The following is a 22,029-nucleotide window of genomic DNA, read 5'->3' on the forward strand; positions in this document are numbered from 1 at the left end:
ACGAGAAAAATTTTACATTAAGAGACTTTTGGAAATCTTACAATATTTATCATGCCATCTTAAACATTAATAAGGCCTTGGCAGAAATTACTAAAAGTTGTTTAAATGGCACATGGAAGAAAATATGCCCATGGCATGTAAAAGGCTTCGAAGGATTTGAAAAAGACGAATAATATGAAGAGGTTACAGATAAGATAAGCTCAAGATGAACCAAATGAGGAACCTAGACACTTCACCAGAGAGATGCAATGCCGTTTCATGAAATTGCATCGGCAATGGCGAGGTTTGAGAAGATGGAATCCTTACAGTGAACAATTCTTAAAAGTTAACAGAGAGGTGAATGATATGCTTTCTTGCTACGAAGAAATCTATGATGAGAAGAAAAAAGCCACCGTCCAGTCATCCATTAATATGTTCTTTTGTAAGGTTGAACGGCCAACCCCTTCTAAATCTCCACAGCCCTCAACCTCCGCAGCGGCATACTTTTCAGCTGAAGACGTTGATTCTGGCAACAATACTTGAGGGGTAAAACATACTGACATTATGCCTATCTCCTCTCTCTTTTTGTAATTTTATAATTTTGAAATTTTTTTAAATTGCACGCTTTTGTAATTTTTCCTGCGCATGAGATAAAACATTGAATAAATACAATAAATAATTCTATTTACATGTTCATCAAACATTTCTTTTTTGATTCAATCAATTCAGTGAGTGCAGTTGCGAGTGCTGCACAAGCATGAGGGAAATTCTGACTTACGTAGCATTCCACAGAACGCAACCCTTACAAAAGTTGGGGAGTTCCTGTATAAGGAGTGGCCCAACGTTGAATCACATTGGGCTACTTGATGTCTGGGAGTTAACTGTTGATGACCCTGCTTGGGTTGTGGACAAATTGAATAGGTATTTTGCATCTACATTTGCACATGAGGATTTCTTTAGGGTCGGGGATGACAGAAGTTTATCAGATTTTAATGAGGAGCTAAATGACTTTGTGATAACTGAAACGAAAGTGGAGGAGAAATTGTTGAGGATGGACATAAAAAAAGCACTTGGAGCAGATGAAATCTATCCAGTTATATATAAGGGAGGCAGCAGAGCAGGGTAAGAAAAGCCTTTAGCCATAATTATGAGAACGTCCTTGGATTCAAGGAAGTTCCTATGGACTGGAGATGTGCCAGTATATCCCCAATTCATAAAGGGGGATCAAAAGGCACATGTGCAATTACAGACCCGTTAGCTTAATGTCTGTTCCTCTGAAAATAATGGAGTCACTGGTTAATGAAGTAATGCAGGACCATTTGGACAGGCATGCAATTATACTGCAATCACAGCATGTATTGGTCAAGTTGAGGTCTTGTCTAACCAATATGATAAGTTACTATGATGCAGTGACCAAGGAACTGTAAGCAGAAAATAATTTAGACATCATATACTTGGATTTCAGGAAGTCTTTTGATACTGTTGCACATAAAAGACTGCTGTACAAACTGGAGAAATGTGGCATTAAGGGCAAGTTACTACTATGGATAAAGAGATTGTTAAGTGGAAGAAGACAGTGGTTATCAATGGTCTTTGTGGAATAATGTTATTAGTAGAGTTCTCAAAGTTTCAGTGCTGGGTCCATTGTTGTTTTCAATATTTATCAATGATATTGATGAAGGGATATCAGACTTAATGTCTAAGTTTGCAGGTGATACAAAGGTTGGCAGGGTGGTTAACAACAGTCATCAGCGTGAGCTACTGCAACAAGATATATTAAAATTTGGTTGATGTGCTGAGAAATGACAGTTAAAGTTTAAAATTGACAAATGCAAGGTACTGCACATGGGTAGCAGGAAACCCCAGAGTAACTTATCAACTGTGTGGTACTACACTCAAGGATGTAGAGAATGAAAGAGACCTGGCAGTAATCTCAAGGAAGTAGAGAATGAAAGAGACCTGGCAGTAATTGTTGTTGTTGTTTGGTTTTTAGGAGCATTAGCAACTAAGGCCGTATTGCTCCAGGATATGCGGTGGTCATTCCTTAACCTTTCCGCATCCTCCGTATTTGGTGGTGACGGGCTCGAACCCCTTTCTAATCAAGAAGCGTGTGCTACGCACTGCTGCTCCTTCCCACCTGGCTACGGAGGCGCCAAAGGCAGTAATTGTGCAGTCACATGCTGCCAGTATAGCTGATGGGGTTTTGTCAATGATATAAAGAACTTTGCTAGCAGGGATAAGGAGGTGATTATCACTTTGTATAAGGCGATGGTTAGATATCATCTTGAGTACCATAAACAGGTCTAGAGGCCTCACTTTTGGAAGAACATTGATCTGCTGTAATGAGTGCAGAGAAATTCAACCAGATTGGTGAAGGGAACAAAAGGGTGCTCTTGCCTAGAAAAAAGTTTGCTTTTTTCTAGGTAAGAGCACTGTTTTGGTCAGTTCTGCAAATTGCAGCATATTGAGACTAGGTACCTGCAGGTAGATCTGATTGAGGTGTTTAAGGCCCGGAATATCTTGAGTAGGCTGAACATTAATGGTATTCTTCGACTTGCTGAGACTACACACGAGGGGACATAAACTGAAGTTTGTTTGTTATTTGGTTTTTAGGAGCATTAGCAACTAAGGCCATATTACTCTGGGGATATGCAGTGGTCATTCCCTGACCTTTCCGTCCTCCGTATTTGGTGGTCATGGGCTCGAACCCCATAAATTGAAGTTGAGGAAGCATGTTTGCAGGATAGATATGCGGAAGTTTACCTTCGGCCAGTGGGTGGTTTATTGTTGGAACAGACTTCTGTCTGTTCCAACAGTCAATGTTGTGGAAGTGGATGGGTTGAATAAATTCAAGGGAGAAGTAGACAAATTCTTGGAGGGTAGGGATGGGTGAACCATGCAGTTTTTTTTTTGTCTGATGCTATATAAGCTTTCTTTCTCGAATCATTTGCCATTACTACTACTACTGCAGAGCTTGGCAACCAAGCACCTCAGAGGTGACCTGATTGAGGCTTATAAGGCTCTGAAAGGGGTTAGTAAAATGAATGAAGATGGAATTTTCACTGTCATAGGGAATTTCAGAACTCACAGGCATAAATTGAAATTACAGGGGAAGAAATTTTGTTTTAGCCAGTGAGTCATTGATCGCCGGAGCAGGTTGCCTTCATGGGTACTTGAGGCTGACAAGTTGAACAAATTCAAAGGTCAATTGGATAGTTACCTCTGTGAGAAGGGAAGCAAATAATTTGTATTTTCTTACCTACTTATTAGCTCATATAGGCTATAGCATTTGACAACTGTCACAGGTAACTAGGCTAAAGAAATGTGCCTTGCATGGGCATGTCACCACCAACATGTGGAAATCTGTTGCTTGGTTGATGAATCCCATCTCTGTAATGCTGATTGGTATACCTGCATTTGGAGAAAGCAATGTGAAGCCATGGCACCTGGATTCATTGTTGGTGTTTGGCAAGCTGGAGATTATTATTTTTATTTCACTTGTTGGATATATATCTTTTGTATTTAGCGAAGGATATAACTAATTTAACATTGTGATCATTACGGTGTAGCGTAACTTGATAGCATAAGGTATAATAATAATAAATAAATAATAATAATAATAAATAAATATATATTAATGACTCAACTGTTATGACACGTTTAATCGTTCTGTATAGGTAACCGAGCATTACTAAGTTAAATAAGATGGTAGTGTTATGGTTTGGAGACTTTTGATGGCATACCTTGGGTTTTCTGATTGCCATTATTGAATGGCTCGATGAGAATGACTACCTTTCTGTTGTTGTCAACTAAATATACACCTTATATTTAGTTGACATTGTATTCAGACAATTACACCATTTATCAACATGATTGTGTCATGCCACAAGGCCCACTGGGCTGCTAACTAGTTTCAGGAAGTTGATAGTGAATTCTCTGCCCTCCCATTGCCGTCCAACTTACCTGATCTTGTCCCAGTTGATCAAAGTTTGGAATCTATTCTAAAAGGACATTCGATGCTACAACCATCTACCTGACACTGTGTGGGCATTACTGGACACATTGTGCAACGCTTGGATAACACTACTAGAAGACAGCTTGGCACAGTTTGTGTTCATGCCAAGATGTGTATAGGTTGTATTATGGGCAGAAGGAGGCCACATGAAGTTAAGTGTTGGTTATTCAATGCCAACTCAATATGCTTAACATGTGGCTCTTAAACTCTGTTACACAGAGCAGATTGTACTATAGCAGGGGCACCATGATTTGGGCTCCTAAAGATCAGAAAGGTGCTGACTTATATTTAAACTTGTAGATCAGTGTCTCACTGATCTCACTTGTATGGAGCATGTGTGTGTGTGTGTTCATTCTCACTTGTATGGAGCATGTGTGTGTGTGTGTGTGTGACCATCTTCTTGGACCACCAAGTCTTTGTTCAACAAATGTTCAAGAGTGCTGTGTCACAGGGCTGCATTAGCATTGGATGGGTTCTCTAGTATGACATGGCCTATAAAATTGTCCAGTATCAGTTCAGATGAATGTGTGTGTGTGAGGTACTTTGAAAGGGTTGTTTAAAGCCTGGATACCATGAAATAATGGGTTCATGCCAAGCAACCAGGATACATCAGTTTATGAACACTGCATTCTTGAAAAGTAATTATTAAACTGAAACTTTGTGAATTGGAAGCAATTTTCCTATAGATATAAATAGTATAATGGGAGGATATGCTCCAAAAATGGATGTCAGATGAACTAATTAGACATGTGTCAGAGAAGAAAAATGCATGGGGTACATATAAATTAACATGTGACACAGAAGCCTATGATAGATATAAGCTGGTCTGTAACCAAGTTACAAAGGCGGTTAGGCAGGCAAAGGCAGATTACGAGAAATCTTTGGCAAAGGATGCATAGAAAAACAGCAAAGAGTTCTTTACTTATGTAAACTCTAGAAGGAAGGGGATGAATCAAATTGGTCCACTTGATATTGATGGTTCAACTGTTGATGATCCTGCTCAGGTAGCTAACAAACTAAATGAATATTTTGCATCTACATTCACACATGACGAGTTATTCAGGGAGGGGAATGCCAGAGGTGAAGTAAACTCTGGCAGTGAGCTAGATGATTTTCTAATAACTGAGATGATGTTGTTATTTGGTTTTTGGTTTTTAGGAGGTTTATTCAACTCTGGCAGTAAGATAGTTAATCTTGTAATAACTGAGAGTAAAGTGGAGGAGAAATTGTTGAAGATAAACATAGGCAAGGCACATAGGGTGGATGGAATCTATCCAGTTATATTAAAGGAGGTGGAAAAGGAAGTAAGCAAACCCTTAGCCATAATTATGAGAGCTTCCCTGGACTCAGGGGAGATACCCATGACTGGAGATATGCAGATGTGACCCCAATCCACAAAGGAGGATCAAAGGGAGACACAGGTATTTACAGACCTGTTAGTTTAACTTCTGTTCCAGGGAAATTAATGGAGGCACTGGTTAAAGAAGCATTGCAGGATCATCTAGACAAGACTTCAGTTATAGCTCAGCCACAGCATGGGTTTGTTAAGGGGAAGTCTTGTCTGACTAATTTGATTGGATACTATGATGTAGTCACAAAGGAACTGGATGCAAAGAATAACTTTGATATCATATATTTGAATCTTAGAAAAGCCTTTGATACTGTTGCACATGGAAGACTGCTGCACAATTGGAGAAGTGTTGCATTGGGGGCAAATTGCTGCTATCAGTAAAGGGATGGTTGAGTGGGAGAAGACAGAGTGGTAATCAGTGGACACTGCTCTTTGTGGACTAATGTTATTAGTGGAATCCCTCAGGGTTCAGTGTTGGGTCTATTGTTGTTTTCTGTATTTATAAATGATATTGATGATGGTATATCAGGCTTAATGTCCAAGTTTGCAGATGATACGAATGTTGGCAGGGTTTTTAATGACACTAATGACAGTACACTGCTGCAACAGGATTTAGAAAAGTTGAGCAGAGGGGCTGAGAGGTGGCAACTGAAGTTTAACATTGACAAATGTAAAGTACTTCATATGGGAAGCAGTAATCCCAGAGTAACGTATCAACTCTGTGGTACCACACTGGTACCACAGTGGTAGAGAATGAAAAGGACCTGGGGGTAATTGTGCAGGCAGATATGAAGTTTTCTGAGCAGTGCAGAAGGTCTGCAAGAGTAGCTCATAGTGTCTTGTCAATAATATACAGGAATTTTTCTAGCAGGGATAAGGAGGTGATTATCCCCTTGTATAAGGCAATGGTCAGGCCACACCTTGAGTACTGTATACAGGTCTGGAGGCCTCATTTTAAGAAGGATGTAGAGCTTTTGGATCGAGTATAGAGAAGGGCAACAAGATTAGTGAACAGACCAAAGGGTTGCTCTTACGAAGAAAGGCTTAAGTTTTGCAAATTACAGTGTCTGGAGACTAGGCACCTGCGAGGTGAGCTGATTGAGATGTATAAAGCCTTGAATGGTTTGAGCATGCTCAATGCTGATGGGATCCTTCCTCTTGCTCAGAATAATCACCTGAGAGGGCATAAATTCAAATTGAGGAAAGACAGTTGTAGAATAGATGTACGGAAGTTTGCCTTTAGCCAGCAGGTGGTTGATTGCTGGAACAAACTTCCATCTGTCGTTGTAGAAGTTGATAGCTTAAATAGATTTAAGGCAGAACTTGACAAACATTTGGAGCGAGCGGATGGGTAAATAAGTTTTTTTTTTTTTTTTTTGGCTGATGCTATATAAGCTTGCTTTCTTGCATCATATGCCCTTGCTAATGCTAATGCTTAAAATAATGTTAATCTCTAAACATGCATGACATTTAAATGAAAGTTTTATGTAAGGTTTATATTAGCATTAGTAGTAACATATATTGTAAGAAAGCAAGCTTATACAGCATTAACAAAAAAAAACAAACTTCCCATTTCACCCATCCATTTGCTTCAAAAGTTTGTCCAGGCTCTAAATAACCAATTTCAAAGTGCCCCACACATGTTCATCTCATCTCTTACCGGACAATTTTAGAGGCCATGTTTATAACAGAGAACCCATCTTCCACTGTTGCATTCCTCTGACAGAGCTGTTTTGAACACTCGTTTTGCAAGAGAGCTGTTCACAGGTGTCTAATCTGAGGAAGAGGAAGAAACCCATCAGCATTGAGCCTATTCAAACCATTCAAAGCCTTATACACCTCGATCAGATCACCTCACAGATGCCTAGTCTCCAGACATTGCAGTTTGCAGAACTTAAGCCTTTCTTGGTAAGAGCACCACTTTGTTCCCCTCACTAACCTTGCCTCCCTTCTCTGTACTCGTTCTAGCAACTCTACATCCATCCTAAAATGAGGCCTCCAGACCTGCACGCAGTACTCACGGTGTGGCCTGACCATTGCCTTGTACAAAGAGATAATCACCTCCTTATCCCTGATAGTAAAATTCCTGTATATCATTGACAAGACCTCATGACCTGCCCTGGCTGCCTGTCTACACTGCTCAGAAAACTTAATATTTGACTGCACAATTACCCCCAGGTCTTTTTTATTCTCCACTACTCTGAGTGTAGTACCACACAGTTGGTATATTTTTCTGGGGTTACTGCTACCCATATGCAGTACTTTGCATTTGTCAATGTTAAACTTCAGTTGCTACTTCTCAGCCTATCTGCCCAACTTTTCTAGATCCTGTTGCAGTAGCATACTGTCATTACCAACACTGCCAACCTTTGTATCATTTGCAAGCTGGGAAATTAAGCCTGATATACCTTCATCACTATCATTGATAAATATACAAAATACCAATTAATAGTAGAGTCCAATGGGGGACTCTACTATTAATATTAGTCCACGAAGAGCAGTGTTCATTGATTATCACTCTGATGTGGTTACAATGGAACTGGATGCAAAAAATAATTTTGATATCATATATTTGGATTTCAGGAAAGCTTTTGACACTGTTGCACATGGAAGACTATTGTACAAATTGGAGCAGAATGGTATTAAGGGTAAGTTTCTACAATGGATAAAAGGATGGTTGAGTGGGAGAAGACAGAGGGTGTTAATTAATGGGTGCTGCTCTTCGTGGACTAATGTTATTAGTGAAGTCCTACTGGGTTCAGTGTTGGGTCTTCTGTTGTTTTGTATATTTATCAATGATATTGATGAAGGTATATCAGGCTTAGTGCCAAATTTTACAGATGATACAAAGGTTGGCAGGGTTGTTAATGACAGTAATGGCAGTGTGCTACTGCAACAGGATCTAGAAAATTTGGGCAGATGGGCTAAGAAGTGGTAATTTACCAATCTAACAATAGTTAGATTGGTAGTTGAGTGTTGTAATACAGGGAAACCCGTTATAATGCAATGCTCAGGGATCCAAAGAATCACGTTGCGATATAAGCAAGATCTCATCAGAAAATATTTGCCATTTTTCATACTACAAGCATTCAAACTTCATGCATTCTGTCAGTTTTGCTCGTTTCTTTTTTTTTTTTGCACAATAATTGCAGTACTATATGCCGACGAGGCTACTGAAAGCCTGTCATTAGCATTAGCAAAGGCACATGATGCAAGAAAGAAGCTTATATAGCATCAGCCAAAAAAAAAAAAACGACTTATTTCACCCATTCACTCCCTCTAAATGTTTGTCAAGTTCTGCCTTGAATCTATTTAAGCTATCAACTTCTGCAATGGCAGATGGAAGTTTGTTCCAGCAATCAACCACTTGCTGGCTAAAGGCAAACTTCCGCACATCTATCAGCATTGAGTATGCTCAAACCATTCAAGGCTTTATATGCCTCAATCAGATCACCTCGCAGGTGCCTAGTTTCCAGACATTATAATTTGCAAAACTTAAGCCTTTCTTCGTAAGAGCAATCCTTTGTTCCATTCATTAATCTTGTTGCCCTACTCTGTACTTGTTCCAACAGCTCTACATCCGTCTTAAAATGAGGACTCCAGACCTGTATACAGTACTCAAGGTGTGGTCTGACCATTGCCTTATACAAGGGGATAATCACTTCCTTATCCCTGCTAGAAAAATTCCTGTATATCATTGACAAGACACCATGAGCTACTCTTGTAGACCATTTGCGCCGCTCAGAAAACTTCATATCTGCCTGCACAATTACCCCCAGGTCCTTTTCATATTCTACCAGTCAGTGTGGTACTACAGAGTTGGTACGTTACTCTGGGATTACTGCTTCCCATATGTAGTACTTTACATTTGTCAATGTTAAACTTCATTTGCCCATCTGCTCAACTTTTCTAGATCCTGTTGTCATTAGTGTCATTAACAACCCTGCCACCTTTGCATCGTCTGCAAACTTGGACATTAAGTCTGATATACCATCATCAGTATCATTTATAAATACAGAAAACAACAATGGACCCAACGCTGAACCCTGAGGGACTCCACTAATAACATTAGTCTACGAAAAGCAGTGTCCATTGATTACCACTCTCTGTCTTCTCCCACTCAACCATCCCTTTATCCATAGTAGCAGTTTGCCCCCAATGCCACACTGCTCCAATTTGTGCAGCAGTCTTCCATGTGCAACAGTATCAAAGGCTTTTCTAAGATTCAAATATATGATATCAAAGTTATTCTTTGCATCCAGTTCCTTTGTGACCACATCATAGTATCCAGTCAAATTAGTCAGACAAGACTTCCCCTTAACAAATCCATGTTGTGTGTGTGAGCTATAACTGAAGTCTTCTCTAGATGATCCTGCAATGCTTCTTTAACCAGTGCTTCCATTAATTTCCCTGGAACAGAAGTTAAACTAACAGGTTTGTAATTACCTGTGTCTCCCTTTGATACTCCTTTGTGGATTAGGGTCACATTTGCACATCTCCAGTCCATGGGTACCTCGCCTGAGTCCAGGGAAGCTGTCATAATTATAGCTAAGGGTTTGCTTACTTCCTTTGCTGCCTCCTTTAATATAACTGTATAGATTCCATCTTTTACGGGCACAAAAGGTGATATAGTTGTACCCGTTGGCACTAATGATATTAGGAATAGGAGACCGGCAGAATTACTTAACAAGTACAGGTCACTGTTGAACAAAAGCCGAGAATTAGGGTTGAATTTGAAAGTGTCTGCAATTCTGCCCAGACACGATAGAAGGGAGTATATGATGAGAGCCTTGTCGATCAATTCGGCCCTGGAAAGAATGTGCAAGGCTCAAGGGGTAGAATTTTTTTCAGCCTGAACTGTACTTGTTAACAGGAGAGACTGCTTCTATAGGGATGGGATACACTTAAATAGAAAGGGTGGAAAAATATTTGCTGATGCTATTGAGGCAGTGTGAGGTGGGTCGGAAAACTGATAGCTTGAGGGGATACAAGGACTAATAGTTTAACAGTAGCCGTAGGCAGAGGTGAAGGTGATTCTTGCACAACTTCTATTAGAATAAGTAGCGACCTGGAGCGTGTGATGTTGGGGGTTTCAGGGACGGATGGCAGTCATCCTGAAATAGGTGGGTAAATGGGATGTGTTAGGGTAACTAAGAATAGGAGTAGGAGCATGTATGCTTGCATGTATACCAATGCTAGAAGTATAGTAAATAAATTTGATGAATTTGAAGTTTTGTCAAGACATCAAAGGCGGATATTGTTGGGATAGCAGAGATGTGGTGTCACACAGATATAAGGAATGCTGAACTGGAATTTGGGGAGTATAATGTGTACAGAAAGGATAGACAGGATAGAAAGGGAGGTGTTGTTATGCTGTTAATTAAGAAAAACATAAAATCAAAAGAAGTGCATCCAGTTGATATAGATGAACAGTGCACTGTTGAGTCAGTTTGGTGTGACATAAGCACTGCGAAAGCAAAAATAAGAGTAGGAGTGTGTTATAGGCCTAATGACTCAAATGAGTACAGTGAACAATTGTACAGAGAAATAGAGTGGGCTAGTAAATCGGAATGTCTTATAATGGGGGATTTTAACTTCCCAGATATTGACTGGAACTTGTGGGTTGGTCACTCACACACTAGTCAGACTTTTGTGGATTTATTGGATGATTGTTTTCTGCAGCAGCATGTTCGAGAGGCAACCAGAGAAAGTAATACTCTTGATCTGGTTATCAGCAGTGACCATTCGATTCGTGTATTAAGAATTTGCAGATAAAGGAACCACTAGGTGGCAGTGATCACAGTGTACTGATGTGGGATTTACTTAAAGATTTAATTACCATCAGGCGTAAAGGAAAGGGTTTTTATTTCCGTAAAGGTGAGTACAGTGCTTCCGACAGTTTTTAAATTCTGTACAGTGGGATCAACCGACGATGTTACCAACAGTAAATTCTAAGTGGGAAGCGTTCAAGGAATTAATCGTGGAAGCTACTAAAAGTTTCATACCTATTAAGAAATATTGTTCAAGGTTTAGGCCTAAATTGTTATCTAATGAACTAATGAGACTCGTAATAGAGAAGAAAAATGCATGGGATGTATATAAATTATCAAGCGACTCAGAAGCCTATGGCAGATACAAAGGGTACTAGGAAAGTTTTGCAATACAGCTTTGTTTATTTAATTTTTTCAAAGTAATTTCCTCTACATTCAATACACTTCTCCATCCTCCGAAACCAATCTTTAAACCAGTTCTGCCAAGTTTCACTAGGGAGTAAAGCACACTCGTTGTCCCAAGCCCGTAGAAGGTCCTCATCACTGGAAAACCGCCTCCCTTTTAGCTTCATTTTCACATGCGGGAACAGTGCAAAGTCGCAGGGAGCAAGGTCTGAACTGTAGGGAGGGTGCTCGAGAAGTTTCAGTCCTGTCGTGGTCAAATATTCGGTGCAGGCTTTGGCGCGGTGAGCTGGAGCATTTTCGTGATGGAGGTACCAGGTGTCCATTCTTGACTTTGGCCGCAGGTTCTTCATAGATCCAATGACTTTAGGCAGGCATTGTTCAGTATACCACTTAGCTGTGACTGTCTTCTGTGTGTCCAAAACGACACGTTCCACAATTCCACTCGATTTGAAAAATACAGCTATCATTTTCTTCTTTACAGATCGGGATTTTCTGACAATTACGGGTGTGTCGTCATCATCGAAGACCCAAACTTTAGGCGCCTCCGTAGCCAGGTGGGAAGGAGCAGCAGTGCGTAGCACACGCTTCTTGATTAGACCGGGGTTTGAGCCCGTCACCACCAAAAACGGAGGATGCGGAAAGGTCAAGGGAATGACCACCGCATATTCCCGGAGCAATATGGCCTTAGTTGCTAATGCTCCTAAAAACCAAACAACAACAACAACCCAAACTTTGTTTTGAGCCTTGGTCGGCAGATCGTAATAGTACAGCCAAGTCTCGTCACCTGTCACGATGTTGTTCACATACCGAGATTGTCCCTTATCAAATTTTTTTAACATCTCCCGGCACCAAGTCACACGTCGTGTCATCTGCTCTTCAGTCAGTTGATGCGGCACCCAGAGAGAACAAAGTTTCTTCACGTGCAAATGATTTTGCAGAATCGAACGAATTGCTGGTGCATTTAGGCCCAAAGTATCCTCTATCTGTTGGTAGGTCACTCGCCTGTTTTCATCAGGCATTTTCCTCACAGCAGTAACGTTTTCCTCCGTAACTGACGTTCGTGGCCTTCCCGGCCTCTCAGAATCCTCCAGAGTGAAATTTCCCCTTTGGAATTCTCTATACTACCTGAATATCGTTGTACGATGTGGACAATCATCATCTAGTGCAAGAGTCATTTCTTCTAAGCACTGGTCTGTGGTTAAACCACGCACGAAATTATACCGCAAAACTGTCCTTATCTCATTTCGTGACCACGATGCCATCGCAAGCACTTTACACTCTCACTACTAATGAATAACTGAGCCCATCGACTTAGCGCGGAGGCTACTATGCACGTATGAACATGTCTCAACATGCAGCAACAAGCAGCTTCCTGTGATTCATTGTTGCGTCATATTGCAAAACTTTCCTAGTACCCTTTGTATAAGCTAGTCTGTAATCAGGTGACAAAGGAGGTTAGGCAGGCGAAGGCAGATTACGAGAAATACTTTGCAAAAGATGCTAAGAAAAACAGCAAGAATTTCTTTACTTATATAAACTCTAAAAGGAAGCGGATGAATCTGATTGGTCCACTTGACGTGTGCAAATTGATCAACAAGGGTCTCATCATATTCTCCCTCCTAAGGGTCTCCTCATATACTCCTGTCGCGACTTTTTTTCAACATTGCCCTGTATTTGTTAAGTAAATCCACAGATCTTACACTTAATGCCATTAGTGCCAACGTGTGCAACGATATCACCTTTTGTGCCCTTAAAAGATGATATCTGCCCTACAACATCATCAACTTTTGTCCCTTGCAGACATACCCTGGTCTTATTCCACCTATCCTTATTGCATTTATTCCACCTAACAATGCTTTAGTTAGAACTATTGTTCTGACATAACTTGACCTAATCCATCGTAATGGCACAAGAATTTGCTTTACGACCTATTGAACATCGCCAGTTCATAGTTTTTGTACAAAAGCCTTTGAACCTCTACTTGCTCCTTGCCAAGAAATTCTATTTAACTGTGCTGCAGATAAGAAGCCTGCCATGTCACCCAGTGTGGGAATACCTATCTGTACCAAAATGAGAAAACGTTTACCAAAAGAGAACACAAATAAATAGACCTATTGGTATTCAGCTACAAGAATTATCACCCCCACCCCCAATCAAACCTAAAGTTATTCAGTATACTTTCATAAATTCCTTTGGCAAGTCCACCGTGGGAAGTATTTATTATAGACACAGGTGAATGCTTTGAACAACTGGGAAAGAATGCCCTCTCTAAGTGAGAGGGCATTTTTTCCCGTATGGTTATATGCAGCTTACTTATCTCAGTTTTTTATTTCACCTGAGTATATACTGATGGTTCAGAGTCAGACATTGAAGTAGGTGCAGCAGCTGCACTTCCAAGCTCCACCTTTTAGTGACAGCTTCCACCAGAATGCAGTGTTTTACCTCAGAGTTATATGTTATTCTCTTAGCTTTGGAAATATCGAGCCTTCACTATTTCCAGGAAGCTGAATATATATTGATTCAATAGGTCAGAGGTTTCAAACCACTGTTTTTCCTGAACCAGTACTGGTACGTGAGGAGTGAGCTACCAGTACGTGGCCAGTGAATGAAACCACCTGCAATTTCCCTCAGTGGAGAGTAAACATTTTAAATGTTAATATCTTACTAAAACCAAAACTTTTTATTTTTCATTGTTTGTATCTATGCGGGCAGTTCAGTCTTTCTTCTTGAAAAATATACATTGTTTCTTTCTTGTACTTCTTAATACATATAACTTTATCTCTTTACTTCCCCTCCTTTTTTTTTTTCTCTTATTTTATATGGTCAGTCTTCTTTCAGAGGTTGGTTAGTGAACATTAAAAGTAGTGTTTGCAGTTGTGATGCTTTTCAGGTAATTTATACAATTTATAAATTGTATTTTCTTAATTAATAAATATGTTTTTCTGTTTTTAGTAGAATAGCTCGGTTTTGCCTACCTAATTATTTATGTGACTTTTCAAAACAGACTTATGTACTCATTAATTAACACACCAGCATGTCATAAGATACCAATGCGGTCGATAGCATCTGGTACACAGGCTTATAAAGGTTGGGAACCTCTACCATAGGTGAAATATAATACACATACCTCACTGTAAACTTCTGATATGCCCACTCATATATATATATATATATATATATAACCTCTTGTTGATACTCGTGCTTGTGTTTTGGCCAGAAGTATTAGAAATGATATGTTAAAGGACTCTCCAAAACAAACACTGTCTAATACAGATGCAGACACTTTAATATATGCCCTTTTGGTATTTTCAGCCTCTCTAGACTTGGCATTTTCAAGGATAGTTAATGTAACCACATACCTTTTGTTGGTCAGTTGGGTATTTAAAATGAAGGCAAGTGAAAACCAAGGTCATTACAGTAATATTAATTAGACTTGTGATAACCATACTCATGGAGCCCATGGCATATATATCATTAATTACTTCACTCCTGCTGGAAATGAATGTTTAAAAACTTGTTTGAGCTGTCCAATACAGTTCCACTATTATGCATCACTTAACAAAGCAATAAAATTGCCAAACTGAAAATTGCTGTTTCCAGAATTTAGAAATTAAAAATAAATAAAAGTGTGGGAATAGTCTATAACATATTTCTTTAATAAAAAAAAAAAAAAAAAAAAAGAAACACTTCAACTGTACATAGATGATTTTGACCAGTAGTCTATGAGGATTTTCTGTATCCACAAACCTCCTTTACAGAACTAAAACATTATTGTACAAATAGGCTACATGATACAAAATATGAAACCACTACCAGGTAATGAGGATATCTTCAAGTTTTTATTCATCAACTGGACCTACAGTTCTGGAATAGTATGAAAAATTCATAAAGGAAGCCCATTTGTGCAGTTATCCTGCACAAACTGCAGTCACCATCAGAGATGGTGGCCAAACAGGAGTCAGTAAGGGTGCAGTTAAGCTGGTTCAAGGAAGTTTTATGCAAAGTCTAAGGAAATCCATATGGCATGCTTAGGAAAGCCAGTTGTGAGCTTAACTTGTCAAGGTCAACAGAATGTACCATGAAACCATACAAGTTACAACTTTTACAGAAGCTATTGATTAATGACAAAACCTAGAGAATGGAATTTCGTTTGTAAATTCCACCATGATTACAGTACATGATTATTCTGTCATGTACTGTAGCACATACATTTTCCTACTGGTGAATAAAAACTTGAATATATCTTCTATTATTTGGAAGTGGTTTCAGATTTATATTCATGCAATAATATTTTAGTTATGTAACGGATGTTTATGGACATCCTGTACTTGTAATATTTTTGTATATTTGATAAAAATGATATGTGATGTTTGACATTACTTTCATAACTGCTTTAATGCAGCAGGGTCCAGCTTTTTTATTGAGGACTGATAATAATTTTTTTATAGTATTTGCCATTTAGAATAAGGAAGCCATAGGCTTTTGCTGCACTAGCAAAAAAAAAAAAAAACCCCACAAAGTTGATAAGCAAATTCAAATTATTTGCTACCTACTCATACAGGTAACTATCCAGTTGACCTTTGAATTTATTCAAATTGTAAGTCTCAACTACTTGAGAGGGCAACTTGATCCAGCAATCAATGACTTGCTGGCTAAAAGAAAATTTCCTACAATCTAATCTAAACCTCAACACCCATAATTTGAATTTATGGCCCCTAATTCTGGAATAACAGCGAAACTTTCACCTTCTTTCATTTTACTAATCTCTCCCAATGCCTTATAAACCTCAATGAGGTGACCTCTGGGTGCCTGGTTACCAATCTCTGTAGCCCACATAATTGGAATCTTTCCTCATACAGTTATCCTTTTGATCTCACTATTTGAGCTACCTGTCTTTGGACCCTTTCAGGAAGCTCAATGTCTTTTTTCAGATGAGGTCTCCATACTTGAACAGTATTTCAAATGTATTCTTACAATTGCCATATGCAGTGGAATTACGATGTCCTTATCTCTACAGGATAACATCCGATGAATCGTTGATAAGACACCATAGGCTTTCCTGGCTGCCTGTTTTACACTGTTCAGAAAACTTTATATCTTCCCCTATCATAATTCCCAGATCCCTTTCCTCCTTCACTGTTTTTAATTCAATCCCACCAAGCATATAATTTATTTGGGGATTGCTATTCCCCTAAGTGTAAGACCTTCCTTGTATGCAACTAAATTCCTTGTATTTAGTTGCATTAAAACATAGCTGCCACTTCTCTAACCATCTTTGAAGTCTGTTCAGGTCATCCTGAAGGAGTGCTGCTTATCACTGATCAATAATGACTCTGCCAATCTTTACGTTGTCTGCAAATTAAATACCACTTTCACTTAGTGGTGCGAAATGGTGGTCATTTAAGTATCTTTAACTTCATCCACTATTCCTCCTTTGGAATATTGCACGAAATTCTCATAGGTATTACATTTATTGTGTGTTAATTTTTTAAAGAATGAAATTTCATGCTATTTGCATCAGGGCTGTATGCAGAAATTTAAAAAGGGAGGGTTTAACCCCTTAAAATGGGGGGTAACCTATTACCTTAAAAAAAAAATGTAATCCTTCTTGGATGTGAGCAAGAAGGATGAATATGGACAAAAACTAGTAAGTGATCTAATTATCTATAATAAATGAAATGCCTTAAACAAAGCTATTTATATTCATTTTTACATGTTTAGTTAGAGTTGTGTTTAGTTGTTTTATTTATTTAAAAGTCATTTAATTGAAACATGTGAACAATGATATAATGCACTCTCAGTAAGCAATTGCTTATAGTAAATTTAATTTTTCTGAATTATTGAAACTGACTACATGTATCTCTGCAAAGTGGACACCTTCCTATAGTGGACAGTTTTGTCTGATCAAATGGTGTCTGCTTTAGAGAGGTTCCATTATGTTACCATTAGTATTAGAATATGGTTCAAGAAAGCCCTAAGCTTTTGCTGCATTGTCCAAAAAATAAATAAATAAAAATAATTAAATTAAAATATTAATAAATAAATAAAATATACTATCTGTTTGACTTAACGTAAGTGTCATCATACATACATCTAACCTGTGGTTTTCCTAAACTGTCAGTCTCGTGAAGATAACTCATTCCAGTAATTAATAACTCATGCAAGAAAACAAAAATTTCCTATAATCCAGTGTAAACCTCTTCCTCTGTAATTTAAATTTATGTTTCCTAGTTCTGGAATCATTTACAAGAGTGAAAATTCCACCTCATTTATTTTACTTTAACTTCTCAGAGCCTTATGTACCTCAGTCAAGTCACCTCTAAGGTGCATAGTTTCCAAGCTCTGTATTCCCCATATTTGAAGTCTTTTGTCATATGAATGTCCTTTTGTCAGTCTCATCAAGCACGCTGTCCATCTTTTGACCCTTTAAAGAAGAATGATGCCTCTTTTCAGGTGTGGTTTCTATACTTGAACACAATATTTAATTTTGGTGAATTCCAGGACTCAGCAATTCAGCAAATGCAATAAACTTCCCTCCAGTACCATACACAGATTATGAACATTTCATTGAGCAGTGCTTCTGTAACCAGGTGGGCAGGAGCAGCAGTGTGTAGCACACGCTTCTTGATTAGACTGGGGTTTGAGCCCGTGACCATCAAATACGGAGGATGCGGAAAGGTCAGGGAATGACCACCGCATATCCCCGGAGCAATATGGCCTTAGTTGCTAATGCTCCTAAAAACCAAATAACAAACAAACATTTCATTAAGCAAAGTAGATATCAAGTAAATAGTAAATTATTCGATGTAAAACTTGTTCTGCGGTTGTAGGCATCTTGTTTATATAAACATCAAGGAGGATGTTGTTCTTGCTTGTGTATATATAGTAATAGAGGCATGTGATGCAAGAAAGCAAGCGTATGAGCTTATGTAGCATCAGCCAAAAAATAATAATAAAAATAAATAAATAAATAAAAAAATTTTTTTTTAAAAATTCAGACAACCATTCCCTCTAAAAGTTTGTCCAGTTCCTCCTTGAATTTATTTAAGCTATCAACTTCCACAACAACAGATGGAAGTTTGTTCCAGCAATTAACCACCTGCTGGCTAAAGGCAAATTTCCACACATCTATTCTACAACTGTCTTTCCTCAATTTGAATTTATTTTCCCTTAGGTTCGTAATCTGAGCAAGTGGAAGAACATTGGCTGCATCCACTTATCTTCACCTATATCTGCTGATCACGAACGAACACCTGTTGTGTATTAGTTGTTGTTCTTGCTAGCTTACAGTACAACACTTAATCATAGACTGTTTTCTATACTCCAAAGAATGACAAACAGTATTCATTTACTTGAACACTTATGTGAAATCTTTTCTCTATAACATTAGCATTAGCATTAGTAGAGGCATTTGATGCAAGAAAGCAAGCTTATACAGCATCAGCCAAAAAAAAAAAAAAAAAACCACTTCCACTTCACCCCTCTGTTCGTTCCAAATACCTGTCCAGCTGAGCCTTAAACTTATTTAGGCTATCAACTTCCACGACAAGGGATGGAAGTCTGTTCCACCAACCAACCACCCGCTGGCTAAAGGCAAATTTCCGCATGTCTATTCTACATCTGTCTTTCCTCAATTTGAATATATGCCCTCTCAGGTGATTATTCTGAGCGAGAGGAAGAATCCCATCAGCATTGAGCATGCTCAAACCATTCAAGGCTTTATACACCTCTATCAGATCACCTCGCTAGTGCCTGGTCTCCAGACACTGTAATTTGCAAAACTTAAGCCTTTCTTCGTAAGAGCACCCCATTGTTCCATTCATTAATCTTGTTGCCCTTCTCTGTACTCGTTCCAGCAGCTGTACATCCTTCTTGAAATGAGGCCTCCACACCTGTATACAGTACTCTAGGTGTGGCCTGACCATTGCCTTATACAAGGGAATAATCACCTCTTTATCCCTGCTAGAAAAATTCCTATATATCATTGACAATACACCATGAGCTACTCTTGCAGCCCGTCTGCACTGCTCAGAGAACTTCATATCTGCCTGCACAACCACCCCCAGGTCCCTTTCATTCTCTACCACTGTCAGTGTAGTACCACAGAGTTGATACGTTGCTCTGGGGTTGCCGTTTCCCATGTGTAGTACTTTACATTTGTCAATGTTAAACTTCATTTGCCACCTCTCAGTCCATCTGCTCAACCTTTCCAGATCCTGTTGCAGCAGCATAGTGTCAGTAGTGTCCTTGACAACCCTGCCTACCTTTGTATCGTCTGCAAACTTGGACATTAAGCTTGATATACCCTCATCAATATCATTTATGAATACAGAAAACAATAATGGACCCAACACTGAGCCCTGAGGGACTCCACTAATAACATTAGTCCACGACGAGCAGTGTCCATTGATTACCACTCTCTGTCTTCTCCCCCTCAGCCACCCCTTTATCCACAGCAGCAATTTGCCTCCAATGCCACACTGCTCCAATTTGTGCAGCAGTCTTCCATGTGCAACAGTATCAAAAGCCTTTCTAAGATCCAAGTATATAATATCAAAGTTATTCCCTGCATCCAGTTCCTTTGTGACTGCATCATAGTATCCAATCAAATTGGTCAGGCAAGACTTCCCCTTAACAAAACCATGCTGTGTCCGAGCTATAGCTGAAGTCTTGTCTAAATGATCCTGCAGTGTTTCTTTAACTAGTGCCTCCATTAATTTTCCTGGAACAGAAGTTAAACTCACAGGTCTATAATTACTTGTCAGCCTTTGATCCTCCTTTGTGAATTGGGGTGACATTTGAACATCTCCAGTCTGTGGGTACCTCCCGAGTCCAAGGAAGCTCTCATAATTATGGCTAAGGGTTTGCTTACTTCCTTTGCTGCCTCCTTTAATATAACTGGATAGATCCCATCCACCCCGGGTGCCTTTCTTGTGTTTATCTTCAACAGTTTCTCCTCCACTTTACTCTCAGTTATTACAAGATTCTCTAGCTTACTGCTAGAGTTGAATACACCTCTGGCTTTCCCCTCGCTAAATAACTCCTCATGTGTGAATGTCGATGCAAAATATTCATTTAGTTTGTTAGCTACCTGAGCAGGATCATCAACAGTTGACCCATCGATATCAAGTGGACCAATCTGATTCATCCCCTTCTTTCTAGAGTTTACATAAGTAAAGAACTGTTTGCTGTTTTTCTTTGCACCCTTGCCAAAGATTTCTCGTAATCTGCCTTCGCCTGCCTAACCTCCTTTGTAACTTGGTTACAGATCAACTTGTATCTATCATACGCTTCTGTGTCATGTGTTAATTTGTATGTATCCCCTGCATGCTTCTTCTCTGTCATATGCCTCATCAGTTCATCTGACATCCATTTAGGCCTAAACCTTGAACAATATTTCTTAGTTGGTATGTAAAGCCTAGTAGCTTCCAAGATAAGTTCTTTGAATGCTTCCCATTTTGCATTTGCTGTTGGGCCCACTGTATAGAATTTAAATACTGTCTCAGTCCATCGTAGTCGCCTTTACGAAAGCAATAACCCTTCCCTTTACCCCTAATGGTAGTTACATCTTTGAGTAAATCCCACTTCAGCACACTGTGATCACTGCCACCTAGTGGTTCATTTATCTGCAGATTCTTAATGCATGAAGAATCACTGCTGATAATCAAATCAAGAGTATTCCTCCCTCTAGTTGCCTCCTGAACATTCTGGTGTAGAAAACAATCATCCAATAAATCCACAAAAGCCTTGCTAGTGTGTGAGTGACCAGCCCCCAAATTCCAGTCAATATCTGGGAAATTAAAATCTCCCATTATAAGACTCTCTGATTTACTGGCCCACTCTATTTCCCTGTACAGTATCTTATTATACTTATCAGAGTCATTAGGCCTATAGCATACTCCTACTCTCAATTTTGATGTCCCAATGCTTATATCACACCAAACTGACTCAACACTGCACGGTCCAGCGATGTCCACTGGCTTCACTTCCTTGGATTTTATGTATTTCTTAACTAATAGCATAACCCCTCCTCCCTTCCTATCCAGTCTATCCTTTCTGTAGACGTTGTACTCCCCAAATTCCAGTTCTGCATTCCTTATATCTGTGTGACACCACGTCTCTGATATCCCAACAATATCTGCCTTTGATGTTTTGAGCAATACCTCAAATTCATCAAATTTATTTACTAAACTCCTAGCATTGGTGTACACGCAAGTATACATGCACCTATTTCTATTCTTAGCTACCCTAACACAACCCATGTGTTTACTTGTACCGCAATGACTCCCGGCAGTCTCTGAAATATCCTGCATCTTGTTTTTCAGGCTTCTGCTCATTCCAATAGAAGCAGTGCAAGAATCTCTTTCACCTCTGCCAGTGGCTACTGTTAATCTATTCGTCTTTGTCTCCCCCAAGCTAGCAGTTTTCCGACCCACCTAACACTGCCTCGATAGCATCAGCAAATATTCTTGCACCCTTTCTATTTAAGTGTATCCCATCCCTGTAGA

The 22,029-nt window shown here is 39.2% G+C and overlaps 1 protein-coding gene across 3 annotated transcripts in view; it reads left to right on the forward strand.

Annotated features, from left to right (window-relative positions):
- Nucleotides 1-22,029, forward strand: part of LOC150082968 (putative phosphorylase b kinase regulatory subunit beta) — a 735,196-nt gene that overhangs the window by 16,594 nt on the left and 696,573 nt on the right. The gene's annotated exons all lie outside the window — the stretch shown is intronic.

This window comes from Mastigoproctus giganteus, chromosome 7, assembly GCF_048544385.1.
Source record: "Mastigoproctus giganteus isolate SK-2022 chromosome 7, ASM4854438v1, whole genome shotgun sequence".
NCBI classification, from domain to species: domain Eukaryota; kingdom Metazoa; phylum Arthropoda; class Arachnida; order Uropygi; family Thelyphonidae; genus Mastigoproctus; species Mastigoproctus giganteus.